The sequence below is a fragment of the Melospiza melodia genome, chromosome 1 (assembly GCF_035770615.1).
Source record: "Melospiza melodia melodia isolate bMelMel2 chromosome 1, bMelMel2.pri, whole genome shotgun sequence".
Taxonomy (NCBI): Eukaryota; Metazoa; Chordata; class Aves; order Passeriformes; family Passerellidae; genus Melospiza; species Melospiza melodia.
The window spans coordinates 34,428,722-34,448,761 of NC_086194.1; positions in this window are offsets into that span (position 1 = coordinate 34,428,722).

Sequence of the window (20,040 nt, forward strand, 5' to 3'; positions counted from 1 at the left end):
GTGCACACACCTCGGATTGAACTTTAATCATCCTAGTCAAGGACATCCAGGTGGTAAATTACTTTACTTTGACATTTCTGCTTTAGAACAGTATGTTCTGAGATCCCAGTCGTAGGTCAGAGAGACGTTTCTAGTTTTCTCATCCTTAGAAGAGCAAATATAGTTTACCTACAGATATCGGAAATTCGTCTCTCCTGTTACCTTATTAAAAAAAAAAAAAAAAAAAAAAAAAAAAAAAAAAAAAAAAAAAAAAAAAAAAGGAGTGAAAACCAGACACCAAAATCAAGTCTCCTGGGATTCTAGTTCTATCGGGCACCTCCAGACTTCCCACAGGACTGGGGAAATGTTCATTGCTGTTAAGCACGGCTCTACCTCTCCCGGAGTACGTGTGTGTATAATGTGCTCTACAGGAGCTTAGACAAGTTTTATATATACATATATGTTTGTGTGTATGTTCCTTTTCTGCAGTGATACTGTAACAGATTGCTTTAAAAAAAATGAGGTAATCTGCAGACTTTTTCTTTGGTCTTGGTGCAGTGTGAGAACCCGAAACGAATTTGGTTCATCATGAACAAAATAGTCTAATAAATAATGTAAGTATCTTCAAGAGAAATCCGGAATGCTTTATTTTGTTTGATACTAGCACCTGGTTTTAAATCAGACAAATTTGAGTGAACACGTACAAGAGAGGAATTTGTGGGCCTTTTAATTGCCAATAAAAATTAGTGACAACTAAGTTTTGCCTTGATTTTTACCAAGGGATCCCTGGTCAGCCTCATCTTACGCTTGTCTTGGAAGCTGTGGAGCTCAGGGACCTAAAGCCAAACCTTTTGCATGGAGTTTTAGGTCCTGAACTCAGTCACAGGAAAGGCCTAAGCATGGGAAATCCCATCTGCCTTTGTTTTTCCCTTTCATGTCCGCTTTGACCGGCTGAGACTTTACACCCACACCTAGGAAAATTAAAATATGGTTAAATATGAGGTAAATTTAAAGGGAAAACTAGCAGGGGGGAGGTGGGTTCGTGCAGTTCGTTTTGAGGGTGTTGTTTAAAAGCTTACGAGTCCAGCTAGGGAACTGAATATCACGGGGGGAGAAGTGGGAATTCGGCTCCACTCGGGAGCGGGAGCAAGTTCAATTCCTCGTGAACAAAGTAGTCGCGACCTTTATAGCACAAAAACCGTGAGGGTGAACAGACAGTCGCGCTGCAGGAGCGGCAGGAGGGAACCGAACCGGGCATGGACACTGTCCTGCCGGGGTCTGTCCCAGCCCTGGGACAGCGGAGGTGCCACCTCCCCACGGCCCCCGCGGGAGGAACGGCGGAGCGGGGGGCGCCGAGGGCTGGAGAGGGCCGAGGCTGCCGGCACAGAGGTCTGGGGTCGTGCACGACCTTGCGGCGCTCCTGAGACTTTACCCTGCCCGTTTCCAGAAGTTTGATGGGGTTGAGTTCGAGATGAGCATTTTCGCGAATTTTCTGTGGATTTCGTGAGTTGTATGGGAGGAAATCTCTGCTCCCCTCTCCCTCTCGGCCGCTGGTTACACACAACTGCCTTCCGTGAGTGGCCGTGCCAGGCAGCGTTATTGCCTTATGTACTGTTGCTACTGAATAGACATAAATAGGAGGGAAGGAGACACGGTCGCCATAATCACCGCTCCCCGAAAGACAAAAAGCTGTTCTTTTGTTTTATTCTTTTTTTGTTGTTGTTGGTTTTTTTTTTTTCCGTCTCTGAAATCCCCGAGTCTAATTATTTAACTGTCCATTCTCTCCTCCGCTTCTCATTATGAACTCAAGATGTTTAATGCTGGAAAAATACATCACTTGTTTTATACCCGGACAGAGCCTTTACTTGTGAAACTCACTTTAAAAAAAAAAAAAAAAAAAAAAAAAAAAAGGATCTGGAAATAATTAACTCGTACAGTTGAGAACATTATGTTGCTTTTACTGTAAACGTGTCCTTACACCTTTACAAGACGTTACAGAGGACTAACTCAACTAATTGAAACTGTTATATAGCAGCGTTATGTATTCAACATACTTGTTACATTTCATCTTTATGGACTTAAGAGTTTTATTCCTTTCACAGTGTTGGGATTTTTTTTCCCAGCAGCCGCTGGTTTAATCTACAAGAAGGACAGATATTTGAAAAGCCATGAAAAGAGACGCAATTTAGTGCTATTTTCTCTATATCAGGGTAAGACGGATCACACCGTCACGGACAGAGTACTGAAAAAAGAGAAAGCTCGGAAAATTTAAGAGGCAAACATTTCTGCCTCGTCCCAACACCCTTGAAAGAAATATATATATATATATATATATATATATATATATATATATATATATATATATATACATATACATATATATATATGTATATATATATAGATGTATATATATGTATATTATGTATGTATATACCGGCTAGTTTCTATGCTAGCTGTGTCGAGTGGTCGGACCTCCTGTTTCCCCTCTCCCACTTAAGCTGCGCGGTTGAGGTGGGGAAGCGGGGCCGGGCAAAGCCTGGTTGGCAGTGACATGCACTCATCCTGCTGAGCACGGGCCTGGGTTGGCGAGGGCAGCCCCTCCGGCCGACCAGGGATGCCAGAGGGTATCCCCGGCCCAGGTCCTGAGAGCGGGCACTGCAGCGCCCACATTTGCGGGTGTACACCCACAGGGAGCAGCGAGACACCCGCGGCGCAGGGTCCCACCGCGATCCTCGCTCCCGTGTCTCCTGCCCATCCTTCCCGTCTCTCCGTCCCTTTCCCGGCCAAGGCGACTCGCCGCGGTAGACAATTTACCCTTCATACCAATAGCGAGGGAGCCCACAAGGAAGCGTTTTCATTGCTCCCACCAGTGCTACGCCTTCAGGAGCTGATGGAGACTTTTGTCCAGCCCGGAATAACTAACACTCACATAGGCCAACACAAACGCCCGATTCACGGGGCACCGGAATAGGGACCAGGATGTGGGCTGTGCTCTGAGCTCGGATTTGTGCTGAAGCCACAGTCCCGCAATTACTACGTTGTGTTATTTTCAGTGCAGAGGGCAGGGACTACTTCAGATTAATAAATTCGTCTCCCGCGGATTTCGCCCCAAAAAACTCTGTCGTGGAGGATATTTAAAGGCAGAGCCTGGCATGTCGAGGAGAAGGGCAAACTGAACAAGGGAAATCTGGTAGCAGGAAGTTCACTTACACGAGGAAGAGATGTGCATATTATCGAATTTACGTGTCCAAGCCAACATGCCTATACACCCACAGATGTGTTTGTAGATGGCAGGGGCTCTGTGTGTCTTTGTAAAGATGTCTTGTGAAGAAGTGTTTCCAGGGAAATGTTGAAGCTTCAACTCTACAAGCGAGGCTTTCCGCCCAGAAACCAGTCTGCATCCCTTTACTTCACCCTGGCCGCCCGAGCAGCGAGCCGCCCCGGGGTGCAGGAGGTAAACCTGCATCCACAGGCTCATCCTGGTCTGTGATCCCGCGTGTTGCTCGGCTCGGGCGGGACGCGGAGCCGCTCAGGGGGCGGCAGCTCCCTGCCGGCGGGCCCGGCTGCCGGCCGCAGGTGATGCGGGACCGCGGCCGCGGGAACATGTGCGCGGCACGCATCGGCACCATCTCCTCCCGACAAATGGATGCGTGATTAATGCCGACCCACGGCTGCCCCCAGCCCTGCTCCCCCTCCCATCTTCTCCTCCCTCCCGCCCCCTCCTCCCAGGGTCCTCCGCTGGTTTCAATAAAAAGCAGGATCTAAGCTTTCTCTCCTTCAAATCAAAGAGGTGTTACGATTGGCGAAACGAGGGGCAGATGGGGTATTTTCAAAGATATTTCCAAACAATATGAAGCCGAGACGCCCGGTTTCTAGGGAAGCGAATGTTGTCCAGTAAAACAATGGCAGAGAATAAATCAGTCGTCGGGGTCCCTGTCGGGATCCTGGGGTGGTTTAACCGAAGTGGATGACTCTCCTTCCCGAATCTGCTCGTTAGAAAGTTAACAGGAGGTGCCGGCGTTTTATCCCGAGATGGCGGAGGAGGGGGAATACCATGGGCAAGGCCGAGGCACGGGGGAGAGCTCGGCTTTTAGGAGAGCCGTGTGGCAAGAAAGGCTACGGGTGGCCGGAGTGCCCGTGGGCACCGCGCCGGGCAACGCCCTGCCCGCTCCTGCCCGCTCCTGCCTGCTCCTGCCCGCTCCTGCCCGCTCCAACCCGCTGCTGCCCGCTGCTGCCCGCTCCTGCCAGCCCCTGCTAACTCCTGCTCGCTCCTGCCCGCTCCTGCCTGCTCCTGCCCGCTTCAGCCCGCTTCAGCCCGCTTCAGCCCGCTCCTGCCCGCTCCTGCCCGCTCCAACCAGCTCCTGCCCGCTCCTGCCAGCCCCTGCCCGCTGCTGCCCGCTCCTGCCCCCTCCAGCCCGCTCCTGCCCGCTCCTCCCGCTCCTGCCCGCTCCTGCCAGCCCCTGCCCGCTCCTGCCTGCTCCAAGCCGCTCCTGCCCGCTCCTGCCAGCCCCTGCCCGTTCCAGCCAACTCCTGCCAGCCCCTGCCCGCTCCTGCCAGCCCCTGCCCGCTCGGAGCCCGGGCAGCACCGCGGAGCTTTCCCGGCCCATCGCCGCCGCGTCAGGGCAGGGCGGGCTGTGTTCACCCGGCTGTTTAACTGTGGCTAACGCCGCTCTTTTAATTTATTTTCTTTCTTTCCTCCCTTTTTTTTTTTTTTTTTTCATTTTTTCTTCCTTTTTTTTTTTTTTTTTTTTTTTTTTTTTTTTTTTTTTTTTCTTCTTCAGAAGGTTAAGCAGGTGAAAAGAAATTTTTCACTTTATAGGCCTCTGTGAAAATGTGAAAATTAAAACAAGTCTTTCAGGTGTAAAACACACCCCCGAAATACAGACATTTATTTGCTCGATTTTTTAGTTGGTAAACTCCATATTACTCCAAAGGGAAAAACTTCTCTCTCTTACAGGGCACACAAGGCAGGATTTGCACTCGCGCAGAGGAATCCTACCCTGAAAGAGGTAGTGAAGTCCTTCCGAACGCCACTTTTTTCGCGGCCGACTGTCCCTCTGGAACGGCGTGAATTTTCTGCTGCCTTGGTTCAAGAGAAGCCCTAGTTTTTACGGCCTGCACAGCGACTGCAGCTGAAAAGTTTTGCATGAGAAAAAGGAGAGATTAGTGCCCCAGAGCTAGATTTTCTGCCGGAGAGCTGGGAGTCGTGAGCAGTCGCGACGTTTTACTAGTCAGTATGCTTTTTACTGCAGAGCTCCACTGCGCTATCGAAAGCGATTCCTGGAGGGGTATTTTTGCACTGAGTTTCATTTTTACGTGGTCACTCGTTTTAAACCTTGAGATGCTCAAAATCAAGGTATAACCGTTTTGTGAAAAAAACCCCTCCTAGCTCTCTACTGCTAATGAACAGAAATTATTCCACTTTCATCTCGCCCCTCAGAAATATTTTTACTTAGAAAGGGCTGGCTGCTAATTGGGGTGCACAGTTGCCTTTAATCTCTAACACAGTGCTTGGAACATACCCAGAATGAATTAAAATAAGTCTGATACACAAGAAGAAAACATGGCTTCCCAGTAAAACTCGTTTTATGATCACAGCTTGTGTGCTACGTCAAAATGTTAAGTTTAGCCATCTAGGGCATAAAGAATAAAAACCCCTTTTGAAAGTCACTTATGCTCACATTTGGTACTGTTTTAATATTTTCTATTAGAAGTACAAGTAAGGAATAACTTTTGCTCTAATAAGCTGCGGATGAAGTACAAATTTGCATGTTTACAAGTAGTTTGTATGCCGAAGTCATCACCTGAACCTGTGGATAAATATCTGTATTTCTCCTGAAAGCAGACTGTGGGAGATTATCAGACCACCATCCCCACACAAGTGTTCTCTCTTCTACAGTCCTGATGGGAAGGAGAAAGGGCAAACGGTGTGCATGTGTGTGTGTGTGCGCACAAGTGTGTGTACAAGAGGGATGGATCTCTGCCACCCTGTTGTGCAGCTTTGGTTGAGTGAGCTGCAGATCACAGTTTCATGGTAGCTCAGCAAGCTGCCAACCCCCCCCCAAAACAAACAAACAAACAAACAAACAAACAAACAAACAAACAAAAACAAACAACAGAGGTGGAAATGGCTCTGATAAAGACTGTCTCATATGGCTTGCTGTGCAAAAGTAAACACTGCACTGAACTCCTAGAAGCCCCAAAATTGCCGAACTCCTTTTCTCACCAAAGAAATTTTGTTGAGTTTCTATGGTAAGGAGGGCCATTGGCTTGTTTGCTTGCTTGTTTGTTCTATTTAAAAACATTCCTATGGAGCTTATCCACAGAGCATCTGTATGCCCCATGGAGTCAGATCTGGTTTCCTGGGTGAAATCGCATCCTTATTCAGTAGCAGCAAGTTGGAAATGTCTGCTAAAGAAGGAATGAACCCTCCTGCAGCCTGTGCCACTCCTGTTAGGGACTGGAGTCTGCACCCTTCCTAGGATATTTCCACACAGCAACACCAAATAGTTAAACGATCATGAAAGCCACTCAAAATAAAAAGAGTGAGGTGAAATGTCTTGTGTTTGTCAAAGGATTTCAGAAAACAGGTGAAGAATTAAGATAGGACTTAATGTTATGTATATCGCATGTAAATGAAATATTTAATCTGCCATTTCATCTCTCCTGTGTGCTCAAACACCTTCAACAGTTCTTTGAACAAATATTTAGTTTCCAAGCTATAAATTTGTCTTATGCAAAGAGAAAGCTTTTAGGATCTCCAGTTTAAACTCGTTTGTACCACTTGTTGTGGTGCTGAGAATTATCAAACCGGTCAGCTTACCTTTCCCACGAATGGTAATTAAAAGAGAGCTAGGGGCTGTGGAGGGTGGAGTAAAAGAAGGAATAATAGCATTCAAAAAATGGCGAGCTCACAAGTTGTGATTAGCATTCTTCCTAGTTTATTTTTTTCTTCAGGTAACTTCTGATTTCCTCTGTTTCCAATGCCTCGGCATCAGCTCTCCCTGTAAGCCTGCAGCACATTGAGAGCCCTTATTAATGTAATTATCAAAATTGTTAAGGAGAGAAACTCTTACAGTATTCTTCTGTCTGCCAGAGGAGTTATCTAAAATGAGAGCATCTGTGCCATATCCTGACATCCAAGGAAATCCCACAGAAATTAATCGTTATTTTACTACACTGGGTTGGGATGAGGTATGGAAGGGAGAGAGAGAAGGAAGAACCTTCTGAAAGAGTGCCTCAGAGGTAAGTTCTCTACACTTCCAGGCAGGAGAAAACCAGCCATGATGACAATGAATTAGTGGCTTTTGACAGGCAGGTGAGGGGCCCCTTTCCCAGTCTCAGTCTTCAGATGCGGGGGTTGAAGGGGGGCAGGAACCTTTCCCAGCGACCCTACACTACTTAGCATTTATGGACGGATAAAGCTGAACATTGGACAGGACTCCCCAAAGGAAAAGAACCTTTCAGTGTAGCCATCAACCTGTCATCACTGCAATAAAGGTGTAATGCACAGGAGTGCTGGTAAGAGCCCAGGGTTTATTTCCTGGCCCTGTCACATGACATGGGGCCAAGGTTACCAAAGGTTACCCCCTCACATGGAAAGGATCAGTGGTCATCGGCTCCAGCAGCTGCTTGTCTCTTCTCCTGTCTCGATTTTATATTCAGCTCATGCGTGTGCCTTGTTAAAAACGCAAACCTGGCAACGCTGATCAGCCACAGCCACGGAGATGATGGATGGATTGCATGTTTGCCCTCAGCCTGTAACACAGCTGGGTCATGGCCAAAGGCTCAAACACCTTTCTGCACCCACCTCCTGTCCCTGGGAGGGTTCCTTTTCCCCGCTGGTAGAGACATATCAGTGCGCCACATCCCAATACTGCAATGTGTTTTCCAAATGTGTTATTTTTGTTGCCTTCCTTCTGCAGCGATTGGCTTGTGTTAGTGTAAAATGGTATGGTTTTTGGCTGGGCATTGCAGGGTCAGACCTTCCATGCTCGTGGTGCTGTGAAACCAATGTCAGGAGTTCTGTGGGAGAGCTAGGCAAAGACTTGGGCTGTGTCATTCCTTGCCATGAAGTTCCTTGCTACATGAGATCTGCAAGCTCTGCTACAGCCTCTTGGCTCGTGTAGAGGGGCACCATGGAGCAATGACAGGGAAGGCCTGGAATCAGGAAAATGGAATGGGAGTAACCAGAGACTACAGAATTAATAAGAAAGACTGTTTTCCACAAAATGTTGGCTATGATGGCTTTGCTGTGGCTTCCTCTAGACAGACACTTGTTAGGCAACACTGTCCTACCCAGGATGTGGGTGTAGGTAAATGGCTTTCTATGAAGCCTTGCAATAAAATCTGCCACAAAACATTAGAGAGTGCAAAGCATTGGTTATAGATCTTGAAGGTTTACATTACTTTTATAGAGAGTTTGGGTTATATTTTAGATTTACTTAGTGCTACAGAGCCAAGCAGTGGTGTTGCAGACAGAAAATATTCGCTGCCTCTAGAATCAGAACTATGGCTGAGCCCTTTGATTCTGATTCCCACCCAGCTGCACAAAATACCAGAATTAGGGTGGTCAGGAATGCCTGCACTACTCCTCTTCCAGAATGGGCCTGATCCTCCATATGGATCAGGCAAATCCAGACTTTTTTTGTGCAGGCTGATAATAGGAGGCTTCCAGTCACTCCTCCAATGTTGAGGATTATTAGGACTAATGATCACTTAATTGTATCTTTTCATCTTTATTATTGCTGTCACTCCTTAGGCACTGCAAACAGGACTATGTGCAGTGTGGATAAAGCAGAGAACACCAAGATGCCCCCTGCCCGGCGGAGTTTTCCAGTTGCATGTAGGGAAAGAAGAGCTAGGTTAACACTTAAAGACTTGGAAACACAAGAGTAGTTTACCTGAGCAGCATCTGCTTGAGGGCACAGGTGACTTGGAACAGAGCTGACAGCAAGAATTTTCCATGAGAAATTCTTAAATAGGTGTTTTGGGATTTCCACTTTGATTTTCTGAAAGGGAGGAAGAAGACGTTTCAACAAGAGCAAAACAAGGGAGAAAAAGAAATTATTACAAAATAGAAGTGCAAGAGGAAAACATTAAGCTTGCCATTAAATAATTATTTGTTCTTCCAGTTAAAATCTGCTGTAATGACAACTGAGTTGTTTTCACTTCAGATGTTGTACAGCAGCTATATAATGCCTGGGATGTTCCTAAGCAGATGATTTGGATTACAAACTGGATTTGTCCCTCTTCCAAAGGGAGACCCTTGGAGGAATACTGTATGAACTGATGATCAGGTTAAAGGGATGGGTGGTTCTTATAATCCTCAAAATCAATATGAGTAACAAAGACATAGTTCGTTAAAACACTACAGGCAGTAACATTCTAAGTTGGGGGTTTTTCCATTAAAAACCTGATAACTGATCACTGCTGCAGTCATCACCATGAAGTAACTAATATTAGCCCAGTTTTACAGGCTAGGAAGTGGAGTCAGAAAGATTAGGGCTTGCCCAAGGCCACAGAGCTAGCAGCCAGGCAGGAAGAAAGCTCCAGATTTCCTGGCTCCCACTCTCCTCCTAAATTTATCATCCACACTCCAATGACATCAAAACAGTGGACTTTTTTCACTGAGATAAAAAAATATCAATTTTTCAAATGGTTAAAATATGTCATGAAGTTACACCCAAAATACTCTCCATAAAATCAGGCACTGCTGGAATGTGATTTCACATGTTTCAGAGCAGCTTTGCCATACCCTGCACAACAGGATACAATGGGAGACGCCACAGCCACGGCCTCTACTCAATAAACTAACCAGAACAGGATACATGGAAGGACTGCACTGTGGGATTGTGCAAGCCAGAAATGGTGGGAGAACAAGGGCTGCCAGAGCATGCACAACATGGAAATGGATTTTGGATCAAGGGGTCCCTGACTTGACTAAAGCAAAACCCCCTGGTGCTTCAACTAACCACTGTCGATCCAACTTCATAGGTAAAATGACAAGCACTGGTTGGTTCAACAATTCAATGTGTGACATGCCCATTCCTGGGCTGTCATAAACCCAATGTATTTATTATCCTCCAGATGATTAAAAACCTATTTATACAGAAATGAGATAAAAAAGTGGACACGAGTATATAAGCAGGAACATCCGCAAAATGCAGCATTTCACTGAGGGATGTGTTTGATAACTCATCTTGGATTTAGCTGATGCATATATTGTAGTAGGTTATCACTGTTTTCATTCCAGCTGTAAAAAAATGGGATGCCCATTCCTCAGCCTGGTGGGTTAATTTAAACTGAAATCATGTTAGGTTAATTAATAATAGTAGCTTGTGAGTGAAGCAGTTGAAGGTAGCTAGTTCTTCTGCCTTGTCAGCAAAGCTGTCAGAGCTCAGGAATTAGAGAGACTAATTAGTGTGTTCCAACAGTGGTTTCTATAATCTTATTTTCAATTTCATTGCAATGGACCAAGAGGTGCTGTGTCCATCAGTTGTGCTGTCACAGCTGAGAGGTGATAACTTACAGCTGAACGCATCATTGTGCCTGAAACTTCCTGTCAGGAACAGTGGGGGTGATTTGCTCTTTCCTGCTCAGGTGAGGCCTCCTCGATTGCAAAAAGAATTAGTTTTATCTCTTTATATCCAACCCCTGTGCAGAAGTAGTCTGGGTTGAGGTTTGAGATGAGAATCTGCATGTAGATTTATGGTAGCCCTCTAAATTCAGTTTAGTTTCATTTCATTACATTTAGATTTAGATTTAGATTAGATGACTTTAGTGCACACCAACAGAAGACACTCACACTGAACTAGGAAGTTATTGAAAGGATCACACTGTACTAATGAGCGTCTCCTCTTGAAAGCTCATGCAAATTAAGATGGGATCTGAGTGCAGAATACAATGGCCCTCCCAGAGTACTTCCAAACGTGAACATTCTTGTTCTGAGCAAGTTCCTGTGTTCTTCCATATCTCCATTGGAGCTCAGGTTTGTCTAACCAGGAAATTCACCTTGGGCTGAGATGGGTGTGGATCTGAGGTGAAACAACGAGTCCTGTGTGGACATTGTTAAGCATTTCCATGTGTGAGCAAGTCTTTACCCTCCAGTCATCCAGAACAGTCTGCATGCTGATGCCCTGTCACCCAAGTTCCACATATTTCAAAGTACAAATTACTCTGTGAACTTGCATGGTTCATAGGTCAAATCGACCTTCTCTATTTTGTCTGTTTTGTCTATGACAACCAATGCTTGCTCTGGAATCATTACATATGCAAACCCTCTGTTAGCCCAATAAAAATGCCCACCGTGTTTACTATGAGGTGTACAAATCATGAGAATTGATTTGGTTAACATCTACTCTACCAAGGGTGTGCAAAAACTTCCAGACAGGCTTCAGAGAGAGAAGAACAGCTTAATCCTTTAATTAATGCACCCAAAGTGCATCTGAAATCTGGTACTTACACATTGGAAACTCCAGTTCTGCAGGTAGATTGGTAGGAAATTACTGGGCTTTAGGAACGATCTTTTACTGGTGTGAAGGCTTGATGCCATGGAAAATACAGCCTGTGGACAGTGCATCTGTCATTCATGTAATGTTGGTGCCTCTTATTTCCCCGCAGGGCTTGGAAGATACCGCATTTTCATCTGGAACATCCCTATCTCATACATATGCTCCAGTCTCAGAAATGAGGAGCTGGCTTGTGTTCCAGATTGCTTTCACTGGAACACATGCAGACTTCCTTCTATCTGTCAGAAGTCTGAGGAAGACAAACTTGATACCTTTTGGGGCACTTACCCCATGGAGATCTGTTTCAGAAGCATTTCTTGTAGGGGAGGTAGAGACAGGTTATCTCTAAGTGTGGTACTAGCAGTAGGAAAACACTTCACATAGACAGAGTTAAGGAGTAGAGAGAGTAAGTAACATTCCTGTGGAAAGAGATGAGCTGAGGATTCACTCCTACTCAAAGAACTATCAAATTGAGGGCACTTCTTTCCTGATTCTCTGTCATCATCATGATATGCCTTGGTATCCCTTCAGCTCTCTATGGCTGGATTAGGACCTAACCTTTGGAAAATCAGACTCTTTGGTCCTTTCAGCAGCTCCTCTTCCACTGTCCAGTTTTCATTCTGATATACCCATTTGATTTCATCCTAATTTGCACAAAATTCAAATTTCCTCGAGCTGGAAGAGTTTTGACCTATGAGGCTCTGGAGTGATTATTGGATGGATTAATGCATCTACCATGCAGAGATTCTTTCAAGAGTGTTCAGGTTTTTTGGTTCTGAGGGTCTTTGGGTCTTTTTTTTAATTTCTTTTTTTTCAACATTTACTTTAATAGATTTTAACCCTTTGTAAGACATTACTTTGTATGTGCATGTGTGCGTGTGAGTGTGTGGGTGTGGGTGTGTGCCTAACCCCCTAACCCATGTGCAGTAATTTAAGGGGTTGTTTTACAAACCCACATTTCCAAAGCCCTCAATCTTGCACGGATCTGGCATGGAAACCTCAGAGAGCAGCCAGAAATCAAGTCCTCTCCACTCCCACCCTTTTTATTTCTGTGAATGAGTATGTAAGAGACCAATAAATCTAAAACTGTGCAGGCGTGGAGGAAATCATAAGAGTCAGCCTGGTGATATTACCACGGGGAGCTGTGAAATCACTGAGGATTTATACAAGCACACACAGTGATGTTGTCTTTAAAAAAAACATGAAATGGGAGGATGGTGGTTCTGCTCTGTGCTGCGTGTGGCAGCCACCTCAGACACATGGTTTGGTACCTCCACTCTGCGCTCTGCTCGGGAACGCCAACCCAAGGGCAGAAACTTTTCCAGCCCCACCAGGGTTCTGGAAATCAGCTTTTGCTTGGGCAGCGTAAAGCAAAACAGCTCTGACTTGGTGTCTTTGGCATTTGGGGAGGGACTTCTGGGAGGGAGAAGTAACCTCAGCTGCTACACCCAAATCCCATGGAGACCATATAGGCTCTGGGCAAATGGGTGCTGGGACCAGCTGCACAACCTGGGCCTTGGAATAATGCCCTTGGTGCTCCTGGGCCAAGAGGATGCTGCTGACCAACCAAGCAGGCCATGCATCTCATTAAAGGGAGATGTTTTGAATCCTGTCTCCCTGCCCAGAGCTTCTCCCATAGCTTCAGGGGAATGGGACCTTGATAGGTTTACTTATATTAACAGCATATTTTTTCTACACTAGGAGTGCTAGCTATTTGGACAGATACGGCCCTGGACAGCCAGAAACATCCTCCCCTGGGTGCCAGGATGGGGGACTGGTGCAGGAAATAGCTCCAGAAACAGCTGGGTGACAGGGGTCAAAGGCTGAGAACAGAGTTCTCCCTACCATTCCCCATCCAAAGGCCACTGCAGAGTTGGTTTGCTTCCCTCGCTGCCTAGAGGATGAGGCCCTGGGTTCAAAGAGGATGGATCGCCCCGCACAGCGCCGTGAGATGCTGTGGGCTCTGCTCCTCACCCGCTCCTCCCGGCCGGGCCAGCGGCGCTGCCTTCAGCCCGCCTCGCCCGCCACAGCCGCTTTCCCAGGGCGTTTGTGAGGAGCCCGGGGGGAAAAAGCACGGCAGGGGCTTAATTGCACCCTCCTGCCTACACCCCGCCAGTTTCGAGGCCAGGGGCAAGATCCGAACGATCTGGTTGTCTCTGCTGGGTGAATTGCTGCACATGAACCCGTCTCCCGCGAAGCCGTGCGGCTCCTTCCCGCTGCTCCAGGAGAGGTTTTCCTGCAGAGCACCGCGAGCAGCGAGCTCAGCCCCCTCTGCCTGCAGCTCGTTACTATTCGGCCAAAATGATTTGAGGTTTGATATCTTGGTCCAAAATCCACGCGCGATGGGAAGAGGCCGCCCGTGAAAGGGCGAACTGCGAGCTCCCACTGCGAGTTCCCACCTGTCGATTCTCCCCGCTGTAATTCCCAGGCATGTTCCTTCCCCGCGCTGGGGGGTAATTTGGAGCAGACGCTTTCAGTTTTATTCAATTTTCCAGTGACTTTCCTGCACCCAGCCTGGATGCCAGGAAACGTTTCCCTTGCAACATTTTGTTCTGCTGCTTCTCTCCGAGTAGTGAGGGTTTTCTTTTCTTTCTTTTCTTTTCTTTTCTTTTCTTTTCTTTTCTTTTCTTTTCTTTTCTTTTCTTTTCTTTTCTTTTCTTTTCTTTTCTTTTCTTTTCTTTTCTTTTCTTTTCTTTTCTTTTCTTTTCTTTTCTTTTCTTTTCTTTTCCTCTCCTCTCCTCTCCTCTCCTCTCTTCTCTTCTCTTCTCTTCTCTTCTCTTCTCTTCTCTTCTCTTCTCTTCTCTTCTCTTCTCTTCTCTTCTCTTCTCTTCTCTTCTCTTCTCTTCTCTTCTCTTCTCTTCTCTTCTCTTCTCTTCTCTTCTCTTCTCTTCTCTTCTCTTCTCTTCTCTTCTCTTCTCTTCTCTTCTCTTCTCTTCTCTAATCTTCTCTCTCTCTTTCTCTCTTTCTCTCTTCTCCTTCTCCTCAGTTTTGCCTTTTTGCTCTTTTCTCGAGAAAAACAGCGATTCCATAGGATAGGCTGGCTTTTGCTGAAGAACTGCAGTGTCTGAAATGTCACCCCCACCCCTGGGGGACCCATAGCCCTTCCTCCCTCGGATCACCCCCATCACCCAGGGGAGCATCCCGCTTCCTGAGGGCTCCGGGCTTGCCGTTCACTCTCCCCAAACATGGATGGGGGCTGAATCCCGTGGTCCTCTTCTAGAGGGAAGAGCTATAGAGGGTGACCAACCCCCTTTATATTTGAGAATAACCCTCAAATATAAAGGTGTTTCAAAATTTTCCCCACGGAATCCTCCCAGGACGTTCATCCAGAAGTCATTTACGCTTCCTACAGGGCTACAAGTATTGCAGGAAAGGTGCTAAATGAAAAAGGAGCAGCCCGTGGGATTTCTTCCACATGCTTTGATTATTAATTATACTTTTATACTTTTTTTTTTCTTTTTTTTCTTTTTTTTTTTTTTTTTTTTTTATGCTGGTTGGCAGCAAGACCAAAAGCATTCAAAACGAGTTTTGTGGACTGAGAATGACAAACCCCTACAGGTTACCGTAGTAAAAGACATGCATATACCGGCGCATAGACGCAATCTTTCTGGATTTGAGCAGTTTCTTTGAAACTGAATTTCAATGGAGGAACAAGGGAGGGAAGAACAGAGGCAGATATTCCATGAATATGTGTCCGTGTATATCTATGTATGTACATATGGAGTAAGATGTGCCATACAGCACGCACCACGGATCTAAATGGGGAGAGCATACCATGTCCTAGAAGAAGTCAACGAACGCGATCAAAGCAAGGAGGCATATTTATTTCGTGGTATTCTGGCTCCAGGCATCTAAACCCTTGACTGCTTGTGACAGAGGTTGGTTTTCCCTCCGAGGGGACCCTCCGAAAGCAGCAGAGAGTACCCGGCAGGTCCGGCCAGGCTGCTGCCGTGTGCCGCGATTTCCCCGGGCACCGCCCCAGCAGGACCTGTTGGAGCTCCTCGCCTGTTGTACCTGCAGCAGCGCCTTCTCTCCCTGGGCGTGTTTCCCGAGAGTTTTAAGCCAGTCTGGGCAAAACGTTCTTGACCTCGAGGGACGCTGATGGTGAGGGTGACGTAATTTCTGCAGGAACCAGTGAATTATCCGCGGGCTGCGGAGCCGTGCCCTGGGCAGGGTAAGAGCGGGGCGGCGCTGGTGCCACCCGGCCGCTGCTCCGGTGGGTTCCTCCCTGCCCGCGGGAGGAAGGCGGGGGTAACCTCCTCTCCTGCGGGAGGGAGGGAGCCGTCGGAAGAGGTGCCTGGTTTTCTTGCTCCTTCTCATTTACTCATTCGTGGCACAAGGGGAGGGGAAAAAAAAAAAAGAAAAAAAAAAAAAAAAAAAAAAAAAAAAAAAAAGAAAAAACCGGAGGCGAGAGAGAGGGCGAGCGGTCTGGCTTGTCTCCTTTCATCTCTGCGGCCCATCAGCAGTGGGGGGCGCAAGAAGACAGCAGTTAGTGCAGGGCCGCGGTGATCACAGCCGGGGACCGCCGTCGGTCGGCGAGGGAGGGAGGGAGGGAGTGAGGGAGGGGAGATGCCGCGGCCGGCCTTGCGGGGAGGAAGGATGTAGCCGGCGGGAACGGGAGGCCGTGCGCAGGCCCGAGCCGGCCGGGAAAGGCAGAGACGCCGTCCTCCATCGAGCCCCCTCCCCGGGGGCTGTGTCGTGTCCCCTTCTCGTCTTCTTTGTCTGTGAGACTTGCCTGGGATTCGGGATCACCTCCTAAAGGAGCGTGTAACAGGGCGGCAGAGCAGCAGAGCGCGGGCCTGGCAGCGCAGGGAAGGCCTGGAGCGAGCAAGTAGCTGGCAGTGTGTGTGCCATGGCTACCTGCTGCAGCCTCCACTCCGTGCCCTTCTCCTGTCCTGCATGACAAACAAGCTCCTGCCTTTCTCTGCCGGGTCTTCCCAGTACTCGCTTCCTCTTTTGGGAACAGCTAAGCCTGGACACTTGGGCTTGGCCTCTAATGTTATCTTTTCTCACGGCAGTTCTCAGGCAACACAACAGGCAATCACGCGAACACGACCGGATTTTTGTCTCCACGCAATATCGTGGAGGTACGACCCCTGTTCCCAGCAGAGTGGGGATGCCCTCCCAGCCTCCCTGCAGTGCCTTTTCCCACTGATCAGCACACCCACCCTGCATGCCGGGCATCCCGTGCGGTCACCCGGGGAGAAATCCATCCCACCGGGCGCCCGTGCGGGCTGCAGTTTTCTCTGAGATTCTGAAAACAACATGGTCAAGGTCGGGCCCACCTCGGGATCCGTATGAGGAAAGATTTTACCTCCTTCAGCTCAGCCTTGCAAGCAGGAGGCCTGAAAGACAAGCCCTCCTAGGCAAGGAGTGCAAACACCCCCCGGCACTGCGCCTCTGTGCCCAGGAGTAGAGAGGACACGCGAGGTGACACTCGGCATTGCTGCTACATGTGCATCAAGGGTTAATGCTCTTCTGTTACAGCGGGGGCTAACTCAGGTTGCTTCATTGTCCACTTAATCCTTTCACCGTTTCTGATCCTCGATGACCAAAAAAGCTCAGCTGAAATGTTTCTTGGAAACTATTGATGCTGATAAATGGGATCAGAAGTCAGTCAGTAGTCAGCAAAATTTCTGTGCTCTTCTTTAATATGCATCAAGAAATGGGGGGAAAGGATCATAAATTATCTGCTTCCAAGGATTTTATTTTCTTTGGCATAAGTTTTTTAGACAAACTCAGAATTTCTTACATGTTCCTGGGATGAACTCTCTGACAGAAGCCCATGACTTTCTATGAAATCTTTCTACATCTCTGCTTTTGCCCTGATTGCTCTCTCACATGACACACATGGTGTGCCCAGAGCTGTGCTTTGAGAGTGCAGAGAGCAACAACGGGCCAAGGGAGAAGGATCCCCATCAGCACAGCTCATCGAGATCTCTGGCTTTGCTCAGTGCACATTGCCTGCTGCTCCATGCTCACCTTGTCTCTGTCCTTGTCCAGGGGATCATGGATTTCACAGGTGGGGGACAAACAGAAAGTGGTCAGGCACTGGGGTTCTGGTCCCCAAAGCACAGACCTGGGCATTTCCCTCAGGTGGTGCTGCTGAAGCGCTTGGCCGCTGCTCAGAGAGTCAGGGTGGAGATTTTGTTTCTATGGAACAAATCCAGCCTCTGGATTGACATTCTCATCCTGGGGGGCCATGCACAGAGGTACTAGCCAAAAGTAAACTAGGCAGCCAAACCTGCTGTTAAGGATGCACTGTGAGAACAGATGATGCCATCTCAGCTTGGCTAGCTGTAGATGAAATTCTTTGAAAGTGGGACTGGAAGTTAAGGGGTTAACATTCCACTCTTCATTGTTAAAATTATGCAAAATTTTCATTCAGCATGCCTTCCATTCCCCTGTTTGAAGTTGTATATGTGTTTCTTTTGGGGAGAGTTTGAATGAGACAGTGATGTCCCATAATTGAACCAGCATTTTGCATCAGCACAACTGCTATTTTTTATGACACTCAGATTCAGTGAGGAGTGAGAGAATTTCCATTGAGATGCTTGCTCTATATGGCTGAGTTTTCCTTTTTCTTTCCTTTTCCTTTTTCTTTCCTTTTCCTTTTTCTTTTCTTTTTCTTTCCTTTTTCTTTTTCTTTCCTCCCCCCTTCCCTTGCCCCTACACCTTCCCCCTTTCCTTCTCCTTTCTCTTCCCCTTCTCTTTATGTTCCTTTTCCATTTCTTCCCTTTATTTTTTGTTCTTCGTTTCCTCCTTTTCATTTGTTTGTCTTGCATACAGCTTTCTGTTCCTTGTCATTCTAAACAGAGTCCCATGACGTGTGTAAAGAGAAGACAAGAGGCAACACGCCTGTTCCCATGGGGTCAAATCTGCTCCTTTTCAAATCTAGGAGGAAATCACCCTTTCATTACAAGAGACACACTCCTGGGTCTCTGGAGTAAGATATCCTCTCCTGGCACTTCCCTAGTGGTGAGAGGTCCCAGCAGATCCTGTACCCCTTGGATACCCTTATCTCCAAAGGAACTTTCCTTCGGGATTTCTCACACCCTCCTCGGGGATGGAAAGGGTCCCCAGGATCCAGTATAGGAGCTAGGGCTTTTTCAACCACTTTCTCTAGGCAGAATTTCCACCTCTTGGCATCAGTCTCCAATGCTCTGGACCCCACCTATGCCCCTCTCTGCCCTTGTTCACGAGGCTCCATATAAAAACATCTTCATCACAGTAAAGCTACCAGGGTCTGGTCTCTGTGGAGCAGAGCCAGGCCTAACGCTGGGGAGCGACAGGGCTGCAAGAGGGCGCAGAGAGCCTCTGGCTCTGGCCATGCGCTTCTTCCTCACAGCAGACTCAGCGCACTGCAAACCCCCCCCCCCCGTTTACACCATTTCCTTCAGGGAAGGGCCCGGAGACCGTCCCTAGGGGACACTGCCGCCTGCCTGGGGGCGACAAAGGCAGAAATAGCTGGGTGTATCCGGCGGTGGGATACCGGCCCCTGGACGGGAGGGCGGGCAGCCTGCGGGGCGGCATCCCGGCAGGCAGCACCGCTCCTCTCGGCCCCTTCTGGGCCTCCAGTTTGTTTTAATAAAGCAGGATAAACCAAAATACTAAATGCGGTGAAAGAATGTGTGTTCGCCTCTGGCATTCCTGCGGTTTTCTCCCGATAATGCCACATCCCCCATTCCGGCTCCTCCTCGGAGCAGCCCCTGAAACTCCTCAGTGTTTCTGTAAGAGATGCACCAGGTCTCAGGCGACGCCGTCACCAGCGGCGGAGAAATCGCGAAAATGCACAGCACGAAGGGCTGCTAGCTCAGTTCTCGTTAAATCAAATCTTTAACAAAAAAAAAAAAAAAAAAAAAAAAAAAAAACCAAAAAAAAAAAAAAACCAAAAAAAAAAAACCCCAAAAAAAAAAAAAAAAACAAAAACAAAACAAAAAAAAAAAAAACAAAACAACAAAACAAACTCTAGTCACGAGAAGCACTGAAATACTGTCGATTTTCATTTACCTGTGCCTTCCTCCGAATTAAATTCACTCCTAAATACCCTTATGTTTTCAAATCAGAGAGTTTGCCACACAGATCATGTTTCTACTGCTCATCCTATCAGTAAAAGACTGCCGCAGTTTTATGGCTCTCGACGAGTCTGGGAGAGATAGGAATTGAAATCGAAAGCCCAAATTCCTCACGATTTACTCACTGTCATCAGTAAAGCAGCAGATTTAGTTTCCACGGCCAAACTTGTCCTGAATGTCCTATGAGAGGGAATCGTGCACTTTCCACCCCCTCCCCATTACCTCTTCCCCTAGGTTTTGGTCTAACAAAGTAAATATCTCCAGAACCTCATGCGGTGACAGTGAGGCGATGCTTCAGACAGCCCACAGTTAAAAACAAAAAACCCCAAAAGAATCCATCCAGAACAGACAGATGCCCTCCGCAGAGGTGCCGGGATCCGGCATTCAGAGGTACAGGGAGGCAGAAATATGTCCTGGATCGCATCCTGTAAATACCATTACATGCTTTCCTGGGCACATCCCACTCACGGCTGTGT